The 22,124-nt window shown below is 37.4% G+C and overlaps 1 long non-coding RNA gene across 1 annotated transcript in view; it reads right to left on the bottom strand.

Moving 5' to 3' along the window:
- Nucleotides 1-22,124, bottom strand: part of LOC124973267 (uncharacterized) — a 65,719-nt gene that overhangs the window by 2,097 nt on the left and 41,498 nt on the right. The window contains exon 2 of the long non-coding RNA XR_007106658.1: nt 2,451-2,539. This is a non-coding gene — a long non-coding RNA (uncharacterized LOC124973267). The remainder of the gene's footprint in view (nt 1-2,450; nt 2,540-22,124) is intronic.

Raw genomic sequence — 22,124 nt, 5'->3', positions numbered from 1 at the left:
CAGTGTCTATTTCCCCCTAATGCTGCCAGCAGGAGACATTATCAGATTTTTTTTCTTCAGTGTCAGTGTGATTTTTTTTTTCCAGAATTGACCCATTGGAAGAGTTGTCTCAGATGCTCATTAAAACTTAGAGGTTCAGTGTGTCTTCCCCCAAAATTACCATATTTAACAAATAAAAATATATATAGAACATCCACCTAAATTTGAGTTTCAGGTAAACAAAATGATATTGCATGTGAATAAAAATTATATGCTGTTATTTGGTGTACAAAATTAGCTGGGTTAAATGTAATCTGATGGTCTTATATATGTGGGTCTTTTTGAAGGAGAGCCAAGGTTCTTTAATTAGTTGCCCTACCCATTCTCAGGAGATGCCAATACCAGTTGTCATACTTTGAGGGAGTTCTCTTGATGTTCCAGATGTTTGGAACTTCCAGATTAATACATCACCAGATAACAGCCACCATGTGGATCATAAAAGGCCCAGCTGGATCAAGTCAACAAAAATTCCTGTGAGATAATCAATATTTATTTTTTGGGCTGTTTGTTAAGGAGAGATATAAACCCAAAATATGTGGCTTTGTGAACTTTACTTCTTGTAGTCTGTTACCATTGACTGAAAAGGGATTCTCTTATTCTTGAAAAGTGGAGGAGGGGGATTTTTTATCATTTCAACTGTAGTTTACCTGAGATTTTATGTGTGAGTTTTCATTTAGAAACAGTTCATCAATTGGTTTTTAAAGGGATTTCTATGGGAAAGGTTTAAGGTTTTTACTCTACTCTTAGAATTTATAAAGTAATTTCAATATCCTTTTATAAGATGATCCTTCAAGTATAATTATGCTTGTTAAGGAAATAAGATAGTGCTGCAGTAAGTAGCTCTAAAATCCACACAAAAAGTCATATTCTTTGAAGTCTGTATGATGTGTGTGTAATAAGAATGAGAGGTTTTTTTTTTTTTTTCACATCAAGAACTATTCCTCAAAGAATGTGTCCTAAAACACTTTGTCCTGCTGCTGAGATACTCTTTGGCCAGGAAGGCACTTTCCTTGAATATGTATAGACAGGACTTCTGGAAACAGCAAGTATGTATGCCTGTCAGTTCATGGCCTTTGTAGCTACGCTGATGCAACACAGCTGGGTGTATGAGCCTATTCAGTGCTATGGTTTGTTTATATGAAGCCCACTTGTCAGGTAATCTAAGTCATATTCTCATATGTAGATTATTCCTATCTGGTTTTGTTCTGAGCATTTTCATATATTTATATTTAATTAATGAATTTTTTCATATAAAAGGAACAAAGACAATATATGGATTTCAATATAATTTTTGTTGTAGTCCTTACTTAGTTTATAATCCAGACTAAGAACAGGGTGTGTTTGGTGAGACTCTTAAAGACTTAATACTTTGGAATCAAGACCAGAGAAAATCTAGGAAGACAATGTCATAGGAGGTGAACTGTGGACCTATTGTTAAAACATCCCTGAGGGCACACCAGAACATGTGCTGGACAAGGCAAGATTATGACCAACAATTTTGAAGGGAGAAAGCCTAAACAGTGCAATTTCTGTGTTATCTTCCCAACTCTTTTATTAGATGAGTGATTTCCATGGTGGAGAAAGAATGAGTGTGTAGAGACTAGATGTGTTTTGTCATGGATCCATTCCACATAGCAGAATGTATCAGGAATGCAGGTAAGCATTCCCCAGGATAATCGAATATATGATTTGAATACCTGCATAAGTTTTGGCTTACTAAATAATATTCCAGTCCTGCTTTTTTGAAATAATTCTGAGATTCCTTAAATGATATTTTTGAAATTAAAAAAAAATATTTCTTAGGTCTTTTAGTCAAGGTATTAGATAGAGTGAGTCTCTTAATTTTCTGTCAAGGATGGCAAAGTACATAGCATGGTGTGTGAATTTTGTATGTTTGATCTCACATGGCTAGGTCAAATGCAAGAGTCCTAAGATACCTTCCATTGTCTTCCTACAAAGATAACACTCCCCTAGGGTCATTTTTAAAGCAAACAAATTCCTGATGAGAGATACATGCTTTGTTTCCACAACTGGATCAGAATTTAGCTCACTGCTAGTGTGTCAGACTAGTTCTTCTAATTGGAACTCATCTTAAATGGTGAACTAAGGAAGGCATTTTTTTAAGAGGAAAGGGAGGGGAAGATTTTTTGTAAGCATTTCCAGTGTGGAGAAACTTGCTCATTGTGGTTACCACAGTAACCTGATGTCATTGTGTTGATCATGGTGACCAGGAGGATGTTTTAAGAGATCCAGGTGATTTGGTGAGAAAAGCATGGCCCCATCTCCAGGTGTTTGGACTCACTGAGGGTATGGGTACCCTGCTGTGGGGACTGAAACATTGGGTTGTCAGGAGATAAAGGGACCCCAGAACAAGATGCCTCATTCTGTGCTGGGACTTGGTGCCCACTTACTGGAAAGTGAGAGAGATGTGGGATCCTTCTCCATCAGGCAGTGTGATGTCCTGCTCCAGTGTGTCCTGGATGTACTTTCCATGTTAAATCTGGATGAATGAGAATAAAACAGGAAATGGTCTTCTATGAACCAAGTGCTCCTCTGTAAAATGTGGGTAGAAATGCTTACCCACAGACCCACCATGTGTAATTACACAGCACTGTGGATATTGTGGGATCAGAAATGCTTATATGAATTCAGACCACTTACTCCTTTTCAAATTTGTACTTAGGGAATAGAGGAGAAAAGTATAAGAAAAAAGTGTGGTGAGAAGTCCATTATACCCTCTGGTCGTTATGATCAATATCCAAAAGTATCAGTGTCATTGGTCATTGGCCAGTGCCTAGTATGGTGCCAGTCACATAGTTACTCTTATAAGACACAGTGATTTCTGTATTATTTTTCTTTCCTGCAAGCTCCTCATATGGCTCATATCAGGTGTCTGAAGAAGACAGTTACTGAGGGTGTGGCTCATGATTGCTGCTCAAGATCTGAAGGGCAGCAGTGCTCAGAAGACCCCCAACACTTCCATCACTGGTAAGATAATAAGGGTATATGGCAGAATAGCACACATGAGGTTCACAAATAACCATGAAGTAGACAGGTTAATTTGATCTCATGAAGTTTACCCTAACCCTAACCTTAACCATAATCCTAATTCTTCACCAGTATGTGATTTATAGTAGCCCTTAAGGCCCATGTTAAAAATGCCTTCTTTGTTTTAAAGCAAGGAATAATTAACTAAATGGGGAAAATGATGATTAATATGCATTTGCAATTACATTTTTGTGCATTTGCACTACATTTTTGCAGTGCTGGGGATTGAGGTCTTACACCTGCTAGAAAAGCACTCTTCCTCTCTACTACATCTCCAGTCTTCTTTTATTTTGAAACAGAATTTCATTAAGTTCATGAGACTGTCCTTGAACTTGTGATCATCTTGTCTCAGCCTCCCAAGTAGCTGGGACAGCAGGGATCCTGATTGTGTTTTCAGTACCATATTCATATATACATAAACACACACATACATACACATACTCACACACACATATATATATACATATATATATACTAACAGTATATATTATAATCAGTAATTTGCACATGTGAGATATCTATCTCTCTATATCTGTATGCACATATACATATTCATAGATTTTTAGATACACATAACAGAAGCATGTATTTTGACATATTATACATACATGGGGTGCAACACATTATGTTAGAGGCCAGATCTGGTTTCATTCTTCTGGTTCAACAGTTTGATACTTCCTAAGTATGCAGGTCAGAGGCAGTAAGCACATTCATACTATTGTGAAACTATTTACCATCCATCTCTAGCATTTTTTCTTCTTCTTAAACTATCCCTCTGTGGCTATCAAATAAGAACTCTTCACTAACCTCTTACTCAGCTTCTGGCAGCTCTCATTCTATTTTCTGTGTTTATCAATTTTAATTCTCAGATCCACCTTCAAAATTAGTGCCTTATAGCTTTGGATAATTTGTAAGTGATATGTCACTTGCAATAATGTATTCAAGTTCACAAATTAGTCCTTCAGGAATTTATTTATTTTTCTTCCAGGTTGAATAATATTCCATGGTATGTCCAGGCCATGTTTTGCTTACATATTTATATGCTTTTGGACATTGACTTGTTTTCACCAGAGATTATAATTAATAATGTTACTATGAGCATATGACAACCATCTCCATAAATTCAATTTTATTTAGCAGACCAGTGAAAGGACAATTGATAAATTAGTAATTTATGGCTATAAATATTGACATGTACAGCTCATTTGAGCACTTATTAAAACATGCTGTACACTCTCAATGTGTTTTTAGTGGCTAACCTAGGTCATGAAGGTAATACCTGCCTCATAAGTGTCATGTGCTCACACCAAACCGATATGTTGGACACTTGTGTTATCTAATGAAGGTAAATGATTGACATTTCTATGATATATTTGTTATTTACATGTTTAAAGTAACAGATCTAATAAAGCATGCATATCTCTATATTCACTTAATTCAGACAGCATATACTTTATGCCATGATTTATTTTTCAGAAGCCAGTGAATTGACACTTTAGGAGAACTTATATAGATATAAGAAGTTATATTTGTAGTTTGATCAGGAGTTAAATTTGTACTATACTAACCAAAAAAGATTTGAAGAAATTAATAATTGATTTTTCAGTACAGATTAGCAGTGAAGTATCGGTTGTGGCATAGTCATTAGCTGTCATCATCTGGATAGGAAAACAAACAGGGTCATGTTTCCATATAGTTTATCAGAAGGAGAAGATGGTGTCCAAAATGTACATGAGCATAAAGAAGCTTGGGAGCAGCAGGATGATTGAGGTGGTCCTTTGTACATGAGATGTGCTTGCAGAGAAGACTGGTGCTGTGAAGGTGCTTGAAATGCTGCTTATGCCTACACAAGAGGATCACAATATACCCATTTTAGAGGGTCATGAGTCCTATAAGAAAGACATCCCAGAATACACCTAATACAGAAAATAAATGCCTGAGGAAGTAACTAATTCACACAATTGTGTAGGATTGAGCAATAATACCATACCATGTGAGGACACATTGGGGAAAACAGTAGAAGATAATAATAAGCTATCACTCAAGGATATGTACAAGACCACAGGAAAACAAGGGAACACAGGCTATGATGTGGGAATTTGTGCTTGAACTTTGTCAAGCAGGAGGATCTGGGGCTGACAATGATGACCTGGAGGAAACTCAGGATACAGGTGGCACAATGGAGAATCCCCTTGAAAACCAATGCAAGTAGATTATTGACTTGTATTTGATGTCATCCCCAAAATAGTGAGACACAAAAGCATTTGTAGCTATGTATCCCAAAATTGCCATCATCCCTGTGTGGATTGGGGTCAGGAGACCAATGAGGAGGTTGGTGGGCTTGAGTCTGAGCTGTAGAAGGAATGTGAAGTTGTGAAAGAGAAGAAGAATATTGTTGGCTGGGAGTCCAAGGCCAGATTTAGAGAGAAATTCATTTCTTAGACTAATAAAATCACATGGTTGATATTTTTCATCTCTTGGTTAAGGAATCATGGAACATATATCTTCGGAGTAAACAAAGAAAAAGTCTTTATTTCATAAAGTATTATCTTCATGAATCTCACTCTGTAAAATTAGGAGCTGGATGAGGAGAAAATTCAGATCATGAGTCAGATGGTATCACTGGTGGAAAGCTGGACGAGTGGACAGTCACATGGAACTCTTTGAGGCACCTCAAGAGATCAAGGACACCACTGGCAACAGCTGTAAAGCTGGCCATAAGGCAAATAATGAGACAGTTGCACAGGCAGAAAAGCTGAATTACAAGCTTACCCTGCAACTGCACAACAATGTGAATCAAGTGATGAATATAGTTAATAATAATCATGACAATGATGATATCACTTCAGGAACACTCAATGAGAAGATAGCAAGACCTCAAAAAAGATAAAAAGGAAAGACCTTGAAGAAGAGAAAGCACTCCACAGGCTCCACAGCCAAAACAGAGAAGGAAGTAAACCCTGCAAACCTTCCCTGCGACTCAAATGAGTCCACATAGTATCTGTGAATCAGGTGGCATATGGAGAATTGATACATTGTGAAAATGGCAAGTGACCTGTCAGATGGTAACACTTATTCTTGGGACTCTGTCCTAAACCAAAGGGCAAGTGATGCTGTACCAAGTGTCAGGCCAGAAAAGAGAAAATGATGGGCAAAGCATTGCAGAAGTTTTAAAAAAAGAAAACCTATAAGAGGTTGTGCACATTCATTAGTACAACAGAATCAGCCAGTGTATTTTTTGCATTCCCACTTATGTTGAGGTGTGTGGATTGACAAATGTATATTTTCAAGGAATGTTAGAAAAGGTGAAGCTTCCTTCTTGGGGAGGGCAGTGATTCTCTCTACCTTTCATTTTCACAGGTACATGTGTAAGAAGACAGTGGACTATAGATCAACATTTTAGGAACTATAAATTACAGGTTTGAATTTAACACTTCAAAAAATAGTGTCCAGAGGTTTCAAGATGGCAGACTAGAGGGCGGCTGCATTTCATGTTGCTCCAGGACACAGGATTCAAAAGAGGAGATAGTGAGAGAATTGAGACCAACTCAAAGCCGCCAAGTGAGTCTCTCCCATTGGGGAGGCGTCCCGGATTGGGTGGTAGCCCCGGAATGCAGGGAACTTTGTGAAGTAGAGTTGCCCGGCGAGACGCCCCTACCCCACTGGAGTGGTAATCATGGACCACTGGGAACATGGTAGAGGTGGCTGCTCAGCACAGTGCTTGGACTCGGAGCAACCACTGGGACTCCGGGTGGCTGCCTGAGGAGGAGCTGCGTGGTAAGCTGTTTGGACTCAGAGCGACCGCTTCTGAACACCCAGGGGCTGCCCAGAGGAAGAGGAGGAACATGGCAGTTCACTTGGTCAAGGAGTGACTGCATCAGAGCTACAGGCGGTTGCCAGAGGAGAAGGCAAGTGGTGATTTGTTTGGACTCAAAGCGACTGCTCCTGAAAACCAGTGGCCTGCCTGGAGGAGGAGTGTGGTGGGTTGCTTGGTCTCCGAGTGACCCCTGCTGAACACTTGGGGGGCTAACCTGAGGAGGAGGAGGAACAGGGCACGTCACTTGGACTCGGAGTGACTGCCTAGGGCTACTGGGGGTTGGTGGGAGGAGGAGATGCAAAGTGAATTGCTTGGACTCCTAGTGACTGTGTTGGAACACTGGGTGGCTGTCTGGAGGAAGAGGTGTGTGGCAGGTCTCTGGGTCTCGGAGCTATTGTACGGGGCTCCAGGTGGCGGCTCAGAGGAGGGGACCCATAGCCAGGCGATTAGGTGCAGAGCAGGGTCCCAGGACCTAGGTGGCTTCTTATTGGAGGAGCCGCACAGAGACACGCCTAGGGGCAGAGCAAAGTTTCCAGGACTGTGTGCAGATTCTCTGAGGAGAGGCAGCCTAAGGAGACTCGTCTGTGAAGGGTGAGGCTCCCAGTCCCAGGAGGTAGGTCCGGGCCCCTGGGAACATTGCAGAGGAAGGCAGCCCAGCCCAGTTGGTAGTTGTAGATTGAGGGGAACCTCTAGGAGGGGAACTGACCAGCGAGACCTCCCCACTGGGTGAGTCTTCCCCACCGGGTGAGGTTTTCCCACAAGGACGGTAAAACCAGAGACACAGGCACAAACAGGCCTTGCCTCAGCCCGCAGCCTAGATCCCCTTTCGATAACCATTGGTCAACAAATGGAGGTACCTCTGACCACTATCAGGGAATATACCCCACCTGAGGGTCACCACCCCTAGAGAGGCAGCTTCCTTGTGGAGCACCGCATTATCAACTTCCTCCAAGACTTCAGGCTACTGAAGGATAAGAGGGGATATACTAGCAATCTTCAGGGATATTATAAGTCAATAGAGGAAATCTGCAATATCTTAATGAACCACTGATTTCTGAACAATAAGAGAAAACAAGGGAAGAAAATGCCCCAAACAAATCTAGATGTTACATCAATAAAATCCAAAAACAGCATGGCAAAAGAAATGACAGAAAGGGAGTTCAGAATGTACATAATTAAAATGATCAGGGAAGCAAATGATGAGATGAGAGAGCAAATGCAAGCATTGAATGATCACACCAACCGACAGTTAACAGAGCAAATACAGGAAGCAAAAGATCATTTCAATAAAGAGTTAGATATATTGAAAAAAACCAAACAGAAATACTTGAAATGAAGGAAACAATAAAACAAATTAAGAACTCCATAGAAAGCATAACCAATAGGATAGAACAGCTGGAAGACAGAACCTCAGATATTAAATACAAAATATTTAACCTTGTAAACAAAGTTGAACAAACAGAGAAGATGGTAAGAAATCATGAACAGAATATCCAAGAACTATGGGATATCATGAAAAGGCCAAATTTGGGAATTATTGGGATTGAGGAAGGCTTAGAGAAACAAACCAAAGGAATGAACCATCTATTCAATGAAATAATATCAGAAAATTTTCCAAATCTGAAGAAAGAAATGGAAAATCGAGTTCAAGAGGCTTATGGGACTCCAAATACACAAAATTACAACAGACCCACACCAAGGCACATTATAATGAAAATACTAACATACAAAATAAAGACAGAATTTTAAATGCTGTGAGAGAAATGAACCAAATTACATTCAGGGGGAAACCAATACAGATATCAGCAGTTTATTCAATCCAGACCTTAAAAGCAAGAAGGGCCTGGAACATTTTTCAAGCTCTGAAAAAAATGGATGCCATCCAAGAATCGTATACCCAGCAAAACATACCTTCAAATTTGACAATAAAATAAAATCATTCCATGATAAACAAAAGCTAAAAGAATTTACAAAAAGAAAGCCAGCATTACAGAACATTCTCAGCAAAATATTCCATGAGGAAGAGGTAAAAAACAAAGAAGCAAATCAGGAAAGGGAGGAATTATCCTAACGGAACTGTCAAATAAAGGAAGAAGCAAGTGGTGTCAAAAAAATAAATAAATAAATAAAATTTGAACCAAATGACCAGGAATACAAATCATATCTCAATAATAACCCTGAATGTTAATGGCCTGAATTCATCAATTAAAAGACATAGACTGGCAGAATGGATTAAAAAGAATGATCCAAAAATATGGTGCAAGAGACTCATCTCATAGAAAGAGATACCCATAGACTAAAGGTGAAAGGATGGGGAAAAACATACCATGCACATGGACTCAGAAAAAAGCTGGAGTATCCATCCTCATTTCATATAATGTGGACTTTAAACCAAAGTTAGTCAGAAGGGATAAAGAAGGACATTTCATACTGCTTAAGGGAAGCATAAATCAGCAAGATATAACAATCATGAGCATCTATGCCCCAAACAGTGGCTCATCCAAATATGTCAAACAAATCCTTCTCAATTTTAGAAACCAAATAGACCATAACCCAATAATACTAGGTGATTTTAACATGCCTCTCTCACCACTGGACAGATCTTCCAAACAAAAATTTAACAAAGAAACCATAGATCTCAATAAAACAATCAATAATTTAGACTTAACAGACATTTATAGAATATACCATCCAACCAAGAGCTAATACACTTTCTTCTCAGCAGCACATGGATCCTACTCTAAAATAGACCATATATTATGCCACAAAGCTAATGTTAGCAAATACAAGAAGATAGAGACACTACCTTGTATTCTATCAGATCATAATGGATTGAAGTTAGAAATAAATGAAAGAGTAAAAAACAGAAACTACTCAAAAACCTGGAGATTGTACAATATGCTATTATATGATGAATGAATAACAGAAGATATTAGGAAGAAAATTAAAAATTCTTAGAGGTAAATGAGAACAAAGAAACATCATATCAAAATCTCTGGAACACTATGAAAGCAGTACTTAGACGAAAATTTATTTCATGGAGCGCATTTAATAAAAGAAGTAAAACTCAACAAATAAACCACTTAACACTACAGCTCAAATCCCTAGAAAAAGAAGAACAGACCAACACCAAAAGTAGTAGAAGACAGGAAATAGTTAAACTCAGAACTGAAATCAATGAAATTGAAACAAAAGAAACAATACAAAAAATTGACAAAGTAAATATTTGGTTCTTCGAAAATATAAATAAAATTTATAAACCTTTAGCCACACTAACAAAGAGAAGATGAGAGAAAACCCAAATCACTAAAATTTGGACTGAACAAGGAAATATCACAACAGACACGACTGAAATACAAAACATACTTAAAAGCAATTTTGAAAATCTATACTCAAACAAAATGGAAAATTTCGAAGACATCAACAGGTTTCTAGAGACATATGAATTGCCTAAACTGAACGAGGAGGACATACACAATTTAAATATACCAATTTCAAATAATGAAATAGAAGAAGTCATCAAAAGCCTACCAACAAAGAAAAGTCCAGGACCTGATGGGTTCTCAGCCGAGTTCTACAAAGCCTGTAAAGATGAGCTCATTCCAATACTTCTCAAAGTATTTCATAAAATAGAAGAGGAGGGAACCCTCCCAAACTCATTCTATGAAGCCAATCTCACCCTGATACCTAAACCAGGCAGAGACACATCAAGGAAAGAAAATTTCAGACCAATATACTTAATGAACATCGATGCAAAAATTCTCAACAAAATTTTAGCAAATCGCATCCAAAAACATATTACAAAGATAGTGCACCATGATCAAGTGGGTTTCATCCCAGCGATGCAAGGTTGGTTCAAGATCAGGAAATCAATAAAATGTAATTCACCATATCAATAGACTGAAAGTCAAGAATCACATGATTATTTCAATAGATACAGAAAAAGCATTTGATAAAATACAGCATCCCCTTCATGCTCAAACACTAGAAAAAATAGGGATAGTGGGAACATTCCTTAACATTGTAAAGGCCATCTATGCTAAGCCCATGGCTAATATCATTCTAAATTGTGAAAAACTGAAAGCATTCACCCTAAAAACTGGAACAAGGCAGGGATGCCCTCTTTCAGCACTTCTTTTCAATATCATCCTTGAAACTCTAGCCAGAGCAATTAGAGAGAACAAAGAAATTAAAGGGATATGAATAGGAATAGAACTCAAACTATCCCTATTTGCTGATGATATGATTATGTTCTTAGAGAAACCAGGAAATTCCACCAGAAAATTTTTAGATCTCACACGTGAATTCAGTAAAGTAGAGGGATATATGATCAATGCAAATAAACCTAAGGCGTTTTTATACATAAGTGATGAATCTTCAGAAAGAGAAATTAATAAATCTACTCCATTCACAATAGCATTGAAAAAATAAAATACTTGGGAATCAATTCTCACAAAAGAGGTGATAGACCTCTACAGTGAGAACTACAGAACACTAAAGAAAGAAATTAAAGAAAACCTTAGAAGATGGGAAGATCTCCTATGTTCTTGGATAGGCAGAATTAATATTGTCAAAATGGCCATATTACCTAAAGTGTTATAGAGATTCAATGCGATTCCAATTAAAATCCCAATGATGTACCTTACAGAATTAGAGCAAACAATTATAAAATTCATATGGAAGAATAAAAAAACCAGAATAGCTAAAGCAATCCTTGGCAGAAAGAGTGAAGCACGGGGTATCGAAATACCGGATCTTCAACTCTACTACAAAGCAATAGTAACAAAATGGCATGGTATTGGTACCAAAATAGAAAGGTGGATCAATGGTACAGAATAGAGGACACGGACACAAACCCAAATAAATATAATTTTCTCATACTAGACAAAGGGGCCAAAAATATGCAATGGAGAAAAGATAACCTCTTCAACAAATGGTGCTGGGAGAATTGGAAATTCATATGCAACAGAATGAAACTAAACCCATATCTCTCACCATGCACAAAACTAAACTCAAAATGGATTAAGGACCTTGGATTCAGACCAGAGTTCTTGCATCTTATAGAAGAAAAAGTTGGTCCAGATCTTCAACATGTCGGCTTAGGACCAGACTTCTTCAACAGGACTCCCATAGCACAAGAAATAAAAGCAAGAATCAATAACTGGCATAGATTCAAACTAAAAAGCTTTCTCTCAGCAAAGAAATCTATCAGCAATGCGAAGAAAGAGCCTACAGAGTGGGAGAAAATCTTTGCTAATCATACTTCAGATAGAGCACTAATCTCCAGAATCTATAAAGAGCTCAAAAAACTCTATACCAAGAATGCAAATAATCCAATTGACAATGGGCTAAGGAAATGAATAGACACTTCACAGAATAAGATCTACAAGCAATCAACAAACATATGGAAAAATGTTCAACATCTCTAGTAATAAGAGAAATGCAAATCAAAACCACCCTAAGATTCCATCTCACCCCAATTAGAATGGCGATTATCAAAATACAAGCAACAACAGGTGTTGGCGAGGATGTGGGGAGAAAGGTAAACTCATACATTGCTGGTGGGGCTGCAAATTAGTGCAGCCACTCTAGAAAGCAGTGTGGAGACTCCTTAGAAAACTTGGAATGAAACCACCATTTGACCCAGCTATCCCACTCCTTAGCCCCAAAGGACTTAAAATCCGCATATTACAGAGATACAGCCACATCAATGTTCATAACTGCTCAGTTCACAATAGCCAGATTGTGGAACCAACCTAGATGTCCTTCAATTGATGAATGGATAAAGAAACTGTGATATATGTATATACAATGGAATATTACTCAGCCATAAAGAATGATAAAATTATGGCATGTGCAGTCAAATGGATGAAACTGGAGAATATCATGCTAAGTGAGATAAGCCAATCTCAAAAAACCAAAGGACAAATGATCTTGCTAATAAGTGGATGATGACACATATTGGGAGGTGGGAGGGGTTAGTGTTAGGGTTAGAGTTAGGGTTAGGGAGGGGAGCAAGAATGGAGGAAGAAGGACTGTATAGAGGGAAAAGAAGGGTGGGAGGGGTTGGGGGGAAGGGGAAAAATAACAGAATGAATCAAACAATATTACCCTATGTAAATTTATGATTACACAAATGGTATGCCTTTATGCCATGTACAAACAGAGAAACAATATGTATCCCATTTGTTTACAATAATAAAAAAAGTTAAAAAAATATTTAGTTTTTTGTGAACATGATAATTATATTACACTATAACGCCTGCTACAACAAGATACCAAAAACTGGGGACCTTGTATATAAATTCATTTCTCATGGCTATGCAAACTAAGAAGTCAAAGATCAAGGGATTCAGTATCTGGTAGGGCTTGCTATGGTGCACAGACAGCAGTTTCTTACTGTCCTCACATGGTTGAAACAAGACAACTCTCCTATAATGACCACCCAGTGAACACACCTTATACCATCATAGTGGTGATTAGGTTTCAACATTTGTGTTTCAGGGGAAACACACACTTGCAGACTATAGCAGTAATGTTTTCTACAGTTTGAAAATGAAGGACTAAGTGTAAGACCCCAGATTCCTAAAAAAATGATAATCCACCAGGCATCACATGCCTTTAAGCCCAGTGAATCAGGATACTGAGGCAGGAGGATTACAATTTTGAGACCAGCCTCAACAACTTAGCTAAAACATAAAAAGCAACTGGAAATATAGCTCAGTAATAAGGTGCCCCTGGGCTTTATCCCTATTACCAAAATAAACAAGCAATAACTGTATGTCTGTAATTTATAAATTGGGGAAATTAAAAGTGATATTGGGCCAGGTACAGTAGTACATGCCCGTAATTCCAGTTACTTGAGGGAAAAACAGGATGATCAAAAGTTCAAGGTTATCCTGGAAAATTTAGTAAGATCCTATCTCAAAAAAAAAAAAAAAAAACTGAGCATATATCTCAGAGGTAAATAGTCCTTGGGTTCACTCCCAATTTCCACACAAAAGAAAAATCATGGTGTTGACAAACACAATAGAGAATCTTCTAATTTGCTAAATCCTTTGTGTATTCAAATTTAATTTTAAATTTGTAAATGCGTTTTTGTTACTGTTTCACTGTTTTCATTTGAAGGATTACATATTAAGAAACCCTGCAGTCAAAACTCCAGATCAGGAGCTAATGGAATAAAAGTAGCTTATCGTCTAGAGAAAAGTGACAAAGATAGATAAGGCTTTAAACCATAGTTCTAAGAAAGTGTGATCTGGGACCAGCAACATCAAATTTCAAAGGAACTAACTAGTACAAATTCTCCAGGCCAACTTAGCAAACCTGCATGATTCATAACATGTTATAAACTGAGATCCATGGGGTTGGTGTTGTGACTCAGTGGTAAAACAATTACCTAGCATGCGTGAGGCACTGGGTTCAATTCTTAGCACCACATACAATAAATAAATAAATAAAAATAAAAGTTCATCAACAACTTAAAATAAATTAAAAGACTGAGATCCTTTAGTTCAAATCACAAACTGTCAAGGGTTTTACTTTTATATAAAATATGTGGTTCACAGGTAAGAGACTGAGCAGAAAATAGGCTTGCTTTTGCACAAATATTCCATTTCAAATATCACCAATGTCTGTAATGGCTGAGAAAATTGGGCTCATTTTTCAGGGATGTACTGCAATATTTCTTGCTCTGTGAATCTTTCTTAACCCTCTGGGTCACAGCACGCCATTGTTCCATTGCTGCACATGATTCCTGGTGAAAGTTATCTTGTGTGTATGTGAATGTGACTAAGAAGACTACAGGAGGTGTCCTGTCCCAGAGGAAGACTGCTCTGAACTGTGCATAATGGCTGCTGTACTGGGCCTTGAATGTTAGTAGGTGTTCTTTAATTTTTTCCTTCTGAAACTGCTCAACAAAAATATCAAGTGGATAGCAGACTTCTGTGGTTTCCAAGTATTTTGTAACTATATTATCAGAAACTCCCTAACAATTTTAGAAAATGTGAAAAAGTCTATATAATGTTATTTTACAAAAAGTCTTTAGAAATTGCAACCTTAACTCTAAGTGAATATCACCCTCACAAGTCACATAACAAGTGCAAATATACACACTTTGCTGTAGCCTACCACTTCCTGCACAAAAAGTATTCACTGCAAAACACTGAAGAGCAAAAATGTTTAATCCAAAGGTTGTTTTTCACTGATTAAATTCAGTAACTATTGGAATCTAAGGGATTGTATTGAAATTGAAAATAAATTATGTCAATATACTTTCCTGAAGTCATTTAATCTTAAGTGAATACTTCAGAAATTCCTGCCATGTTTAATGTTAAAAATAAAGATTGGTCTGGGGAGATAGATCAGTTGGTAGAGTTCTTGCCTCACAAGCACAAGGCCCTGGGTTCAATCCCCAGCACTGCAAAAAATAAATTAAATAAATAAATAAATTAATTAAAAGTGTACAGCTTATCTACAATTGGAATTTAACTCAAATATAATCTCTAATAACTTTAATAAGCCATAGTATATTTGCATATGTGATAAATATACATAATGTTTGTCTCTCTTTATTACTTCATCTGACAATACATTATCAAAGATATTTATACAGTTGTTTTCAGTCTCATTTCTCAGTTTGTGAGAATTCACTTTAAAATACCTTGACTGGGCTGGAGAGATAGCTCAGTCGGTAGAGTGCTTGCCTTGCAAGCACGAGGCCCTGGGTTTGATCCTCAGTACTGCAAAAAAAAAAAAAAATGAATAAATAAATTAAATTAATAAAAAATAAAATAAAATAAATACCTTGCCTGATACAGGAAGTTAGCCACTGCTGATACCTACATCTGCTTTTACCTCTTCAGCTGGCTAAGTCATTTTAATAAAGAAAGTGTACAGAAAATCCCTTTGCTCACTGAAGTCACAAGTTCCTGATTGTATATTAATGTGATATTAAATTAGACAAATTGTATTTAAAGTGTAGAAAATTCATGCTTTTTAAAATTTATTTTTCAAACAGTCTAAGAACTGGGAGGACATGAAGAAGAGAAAGAAAATTTAAAGCCATCTATACTACTTGTTCTTCATTTAGTCAAATTCACATAGGCTAAATTAACCAGTTCTTTTTTTCTTCTTCTTCTCTTTTGTTTTTGAAAGTGCTGGAGATAGGACCCAGGGCTTCACCCTTGCTAGATGAGCACCCTACCCCTGGGTTACATCCAGAGATTATTTGTAATTTTGAAACAGGTTCTCACTAAGTTGCCTAGCTGACCTCAAACTTGTGATGGCCAGTCCTTCTTATTCTTTGATATCACCTGCCTATACTATCTTATTATTGCTACTCTGACAGCTGTGTTCACATTTAATTTGTGTGGACATTTCTGTCCAAATAGGTTGTGAGAAGGTTATCAGGAGAACAAAACCTAGTACAGTCACCTGCTGGTGGTGGCTGTTCAGCTGAAAAGTAGTGGGTGGAATTTCCACAATATGTAAATATTTGGGGGGAAGAAGGAAAAGGTATAGTTGACTGATTTATTAAACAACTGTGTATTACATTGTAGGATGTACTGGGCATGAGGAGAAACAGCAGGTAGTGAGTCTGAAAAGGCCTATGTTTTGGAATCCATGTTTTAATAAGCTATATGCAAAATGCAAGATGCAATTAAGGAATACTAGTAGAAACTTTGAATTCATTTGGTCAGCCCCCTGTTTTACAGAGAGGTTGTTAACTGTAACTTGAAAATTATGCAAGATTAATATTGAAAGTCTAATTCTTAAAGTAAATAACAGAAATATCAACAAATTAAGCTTTATTAGAAATTGCCATTTCTAATGTAATGTGTACAATAAAGAAAATGATGACTGACTAAAATTATGATTACTCTTCTATGGTTTTAAACTTATAAAGATATTCTTTGTTATAAACTAAATTTATCAAACTATAGTAATTAGGTTGGGATGTAGCTCAAGGTTAGAGTGCTTACCTAGCATGTGCAGGCCCTGGTTTCAATACCTAACACCACTGAATATATACATATAAATGTTTTTTATTTATATAAATTTTAATTTTTGTTTTCTGCATTTCTAGGGTATGAACACAGGGCACTTTGCCATCAAGCTATATCTCCAGCCCTATTTGTTTTTATTGAGTCAGGGTCTCATTAACTTGTCCCCACTGACCTTGAATTTGTAATCCTCATACTCCAGTTTTCCTATTTTCTAAGATTACAGACACACACCACCATACCCATTTTAAATTAATATTTCAAAAGAAACTCAATTTCAGTACATATTTCCTGACACTAGATAACACTAAGCATTTTACACTGTCTCTGAGATAGCTCCTGTCTTCATAAGTTAGTATTCAAAAAATGCATGGAAGAAAGTCACTCATGATATAATATTAAGGGTACAGATAATATTCTGTTGCTTCACAGAAGTGCTTCATGTCAAAAGTTGAATCTGATTCAAGATTGGACATTTTGATAGAACTTTTGAATTTCAGACATGATAAGAATGGTCATTTTAGAGACACAGTTAGCAAAGAGTAATGCTGATAGACAATGTGTGGTGTGTTTTCAAAAATAGAGTTTAATCTTACTTAGCCAAAACTTATAATATAAAGAGGATAGTAGAAACAAAGCCTAGAAAAGTAGACTGATAAGTCTAGGGTGGCGATTAGGAGTGGATGCAGTAGGCAACAAGGAGACAGAACTCCGTGTTCTTTTTCTAAACTCACATTTGAATTCTGAATTAAAGATGATGAATTCCTTGGTCAAAAATCTTATCTTTCCTGGTCAGATTTTGATTCACAGTAATCAAGCCAGGAACTGATGTGAAAACTCACTATAGAATCCTCCTGTTCTGAAAGGGTTGATAAGCACAATGATTATGAAGAATTGACTGTGATCAACTGATCTTCAAATAATGTTTTTTTAATTGAATAACTTGCTACAATAATACTAAAAATTGAAATTATGACAATTAATTCTTTATTAAGCTAGGACAGAGACTTTTATATGAAAAATCCTGAAGCAAAACCTTAGGCTAAATAGCGCCACTTCTCTTAGCAAAAAATAGTGGATATATAAGTGTATTTTAAATTCTGTTTTTTTTTTTTCAAGTGAATATTTACAGAGGTTGCCCAGCAACAAACTTTCAGGACACATAGGCAGTATTATTCACTTTGAAGGTCATGGCTCAATGTCAAATGCAGTCCAGGAAGCACTAGTACCTGGTTACACAGGGCTCCCACCACCTCTCTCACCAGGAACTAACCACAAGTCCTTGTGTAATGAGCAGCAGATGTGGTGGCCACACTCTCTTCCTTTCAGTCACCTTAGTAAACCCCCTGTAGGAGTCCACACCTCTGTAGTGTCACACAGGCCTTCTCTGTCTGTATCGACCTGTGACCCACCCTTTACTTTCTTTGTTCTGTCATGTGTTTACTAGACCCAGAACTTGCCCAGGACTATATTAAAAAGACCAGATGTAAAAGGAATGCATGACAAAACATTTCTTATATAAACTCACTTTTATTTTCCTCCAGGAATATTTATATTTAGACTGCACATAAAAACTCAAGCTAAAATTTTTGCAAAGAAATTAAAAATAATTTACCATCAATTTTAGGCAAGTTGGACCTCCAGGGTAAGGTATAGCTGAATTTAAAAGCAGGGGTTTTATTCCCCCAGCTTTCCCTCATTACTAATTAAAAGACTGACATGTGAGATATACCTCTGAAGTTTTAATTTAGGTTTCTATTCTGTACCTTTTACCTTTCCCTTAATCCATTTTAGGAGATGTGTTAGTCAAATTTCCACTGCTGTGATAAAATAATTGAGGTAAATCATCTTAAAGGAGACAAGATTTATTTTGACTTCTGGTTTCAGAAATATTGTCATACTTGGGCCCTTTTCACTGGGCCCATGGCAAGGCAGAACATGGCAGTGAGCACAGAACAAAGAAAAACTGCTCAATTCATGGTGGCCAAAAAGCAGAGAGGCCAGGTGCCCAATATAACCTTAAAGGGGATGCCCTAAATGTCCCATTTCCTCCAGTTAGACCCACCTCAAAAGATTCCACTCCCTCCAATAGTCCATGAAGTTGTAAATTCACCAGGGGATTAATTCATTATGAGATCAGACCCCTAGTGTTTCAGTCACCTCCTGAAGACCCCAGCTCTGTACCCTGTTGCATTCAGGATCAAGTCTTTAAAACAAAAGCTTTGGGGACAATCCAGATCCAACTGCAGTAGCAGGTAACCGAGCTGTGTGATTTACAACGTGGGAGAAGATTCCAAGTTTTTGACATTGAAGAAAGCAAACTTTTTTATGATGGTGGCCCCCTATTCCCTCCTCAGCTAGAAATGTAGTAGAAGATTATGGATGCATTGAGTACCAAAACCTCTTTATGACGAAGGACTGGAAGATGTGCCCTCTGTCTTCAAGTATGTAAGAAGAACTCAGGAAGATATCCTTTCTCCAACAAAGTGGGAAGTCCTCAGGAAGATGTGCTGTCTCCAAGAAAGTGAGAAGACCTCAGAAGAGAGTGATGCTTAGTTCATCTAGGGAGGCCCTTCAGATCTTGGGTTTCTGACTTTTAACACATTTCTTCATACCCTAATATGAAATAAAATCCACAGAATCTCCAGCAGTGAGGGATTCTCATCACCTGGGATAGTGGGCATTTCACAAAGTCTGACTCCTGACCAACAGAGCATATTCCATGATTTGATCATATGTGAGAACCCAAATCACCCCCCATCCCAATCCTGGCTATTGAACCCAGGGCCTCACACCTGCCATTCAAGCACTGTGACATTGAATTATTTCCCTTTTATATTTTATTTTGAGACCAGTTCTTGCTGAGTGGGTGAGACTGTCCTCAAACTTGTGAAACTCCTGCCTCAGCCTTCCACATAACTGGGATTACAGGCATGTGCCCCCATTCCTGTTCTCTTGCATTTTCTTTTGCCATCATATAAGTGAACTTGCCTAGACAAGGCATGCCTGTTTCTTCCCACAACTCATGACCCAGAACTTTTCCAGTAACTTTGTCTATCTGCAAGAGGACAGGTAATTGTTCATTTTCCAAGAATAAAAGCATAAAATCTCTGGTGGATATTCAAAAGAGGAGCCAAATACCAAGGAGTTTATTTATTTGGGGGATTATGAAATTAAAACACAGATGCACAGGATTGTTCCTTCACTCTCACTCCCTTATGGTTAGTCACAATCATGGTAAAAACCCTCTGAGGACAGCAACTTAAAACTGTTCTTAGGGTCAGGAGTCAGACAATAAAAATACAAGAAAAAATTTAAAATATGATTCAAGATCCTTTCAGTCTCATAACATTAACAGTAAAAAATTAAAAATCATTAATGCATCATTTATAAATAGACATCTGTCTAGCTGCTGACAGGGGCACTCTCTTGCAATCCCAGAGACTTGGGAGGTTGAGGCTGAGGAATGCAAGTTTGAGGCCAGCCCCAGCAGTTTAGTGAGACCTTAAGCAACTTAGTAAGACCCTTTCTCAAAATTTTCAAAAAAGCCATGTGGGAGGACTGGGGATGTAGTTCAGTGACAAAGTGTCCCTTAGTTCAATCCCAATTACCAATAAGAAAATTGCATGTGTTTGTTGTACAGGTGTATATCTTAAATACTAGTCAGGAATTAAGAGTCTGAGTGTTTCATGCCTGCACATTAATGGGCTAATGGCATATTTTGAAAATTATTTATTATGGATGTAGAGAGAAAGATCATGTTTCAGTATAAAACTAACACTTGCAGGTTAGAAGATTCTACTTTGGTTTGTTGTCTCTGAACTATTTTTCAACTCTGTAACCCTCCTGGTTCTGCTGCCTACCTGAAAACCATACTGGATTCTGCTCTTTTTCCCACTTTATGAGTTCTTACCAAAATTTCAGTTCTTCTCAATTCTTACTCTATTCGATGAAAATGCTCCAAATATTTCCATTTTCCCCCCATGTTCCTGACTTAAACCTCTCATTCACTGGGCATAGAAGTACATGTCTATAATTCCAGCTACTCAGGTTACTGAGGCAAGGAGATTACAATTTTGAGGCCCTCCTGTACAATTTAGCAAGACCCTATCTCAAGTTCTTTCTGTTTTCTTTTTATTTGTGTGTGTGTGAGAAAGAATGTGTAGAGTGCTGGGGATGAAGCTCAGTAGCAGAGTGGTTGCCTGCTAGGAATGAAGTTCAATCCCCAGAGCCATAAAAACAAGGAATTAAAAGCTGGCTTACCATATCTTACCAGTCTACAGGTGGTTATATAGCTGGCCTTTCCCCTGAATCTTAAGAATCTCTGAGAGTTGAGGCTTGCTTCTAATTATGTCAGAGTCATCTGGATCAACAACAGACAGTGTGTATACTCTGTAGTGTTTCCCACATGTTGTGTCCAATTCTCAATTATTGCCACCATGGTGAGGAACACCAATTCTGCCCAACTTGGCATGTTTCAGGTTTCCTCAGAGTTGGACAGTGGTTGGTGAGGATTATCAGTTTATTTCACTTTTCCCAACCTGGCCATCTTCAGAGTCTGATTGTACCACAGCACAACATTTTTAGTTTGCATTAAAGGCTGGAGCCAAGAGTTGATGACCTTCAGAGTCTTGTTCTTCTCTGTAGAACCATCTTACTCCCTTAGGCATGGAATTGTCACCAACCAACTGCAGCAGCTTACATGGCCAGAGAACTAGGGGAAAAAAAGCTTTATTGCCTTTGAAAATCCATCTTAGTTGCTCATTTATTTTCTTTCTTTTTTCTGTCATATATTTTATTGGTGAATTATAATTATACGTAATACCCAGGTTTTGTTTTCACTACTGGGCATTAAACCAGGGATGATATTCACTGCAATTTTTATATTTTAATTTTATATTTTTATTTTTAATTTTATACTTTATTTTGAGACAGGGTCTCACTAAGTTGCTTAGGGCCTCACTAAAATTCTAACATTGGCCTTAAACTTGTGATCTTTCTGCCTCAACCTCCAGAGTCACTGAGATTATAGATATGCACCACTAAAACTGGATTCTTTCCTTTTTTATTTTCTCTCTTTTTCTTTCCTTTCCTTTCCTTTTTATGTTGTACTGGATATTGAATCTAGGAGCACTCTACCACTGAGTTACTTCTCTGCATATTTTATTATTATTATTATTATTTATTTACTTAAATTGCCCAGACTGGACTCAAAC

The sequence above is a fragment of the Sciurus carolinensis genome (assembly GCF_902686445.1).
Source record: "Sciurus carolinensis chromosome 14 unlocalized genomic scaffold, mSciCar1.2 scaffold_115_arrow_ctg1, whole genome shotgun sequence".
NCBI lineage: Eukaryota > Metazoa > Chordata > Mammalia > Rodentia > Sciuridae > Sciurus > Sciurus carolinensis.
This window is presented reverse-complemented; position numbering and strand designations above follow the sequence as displayed.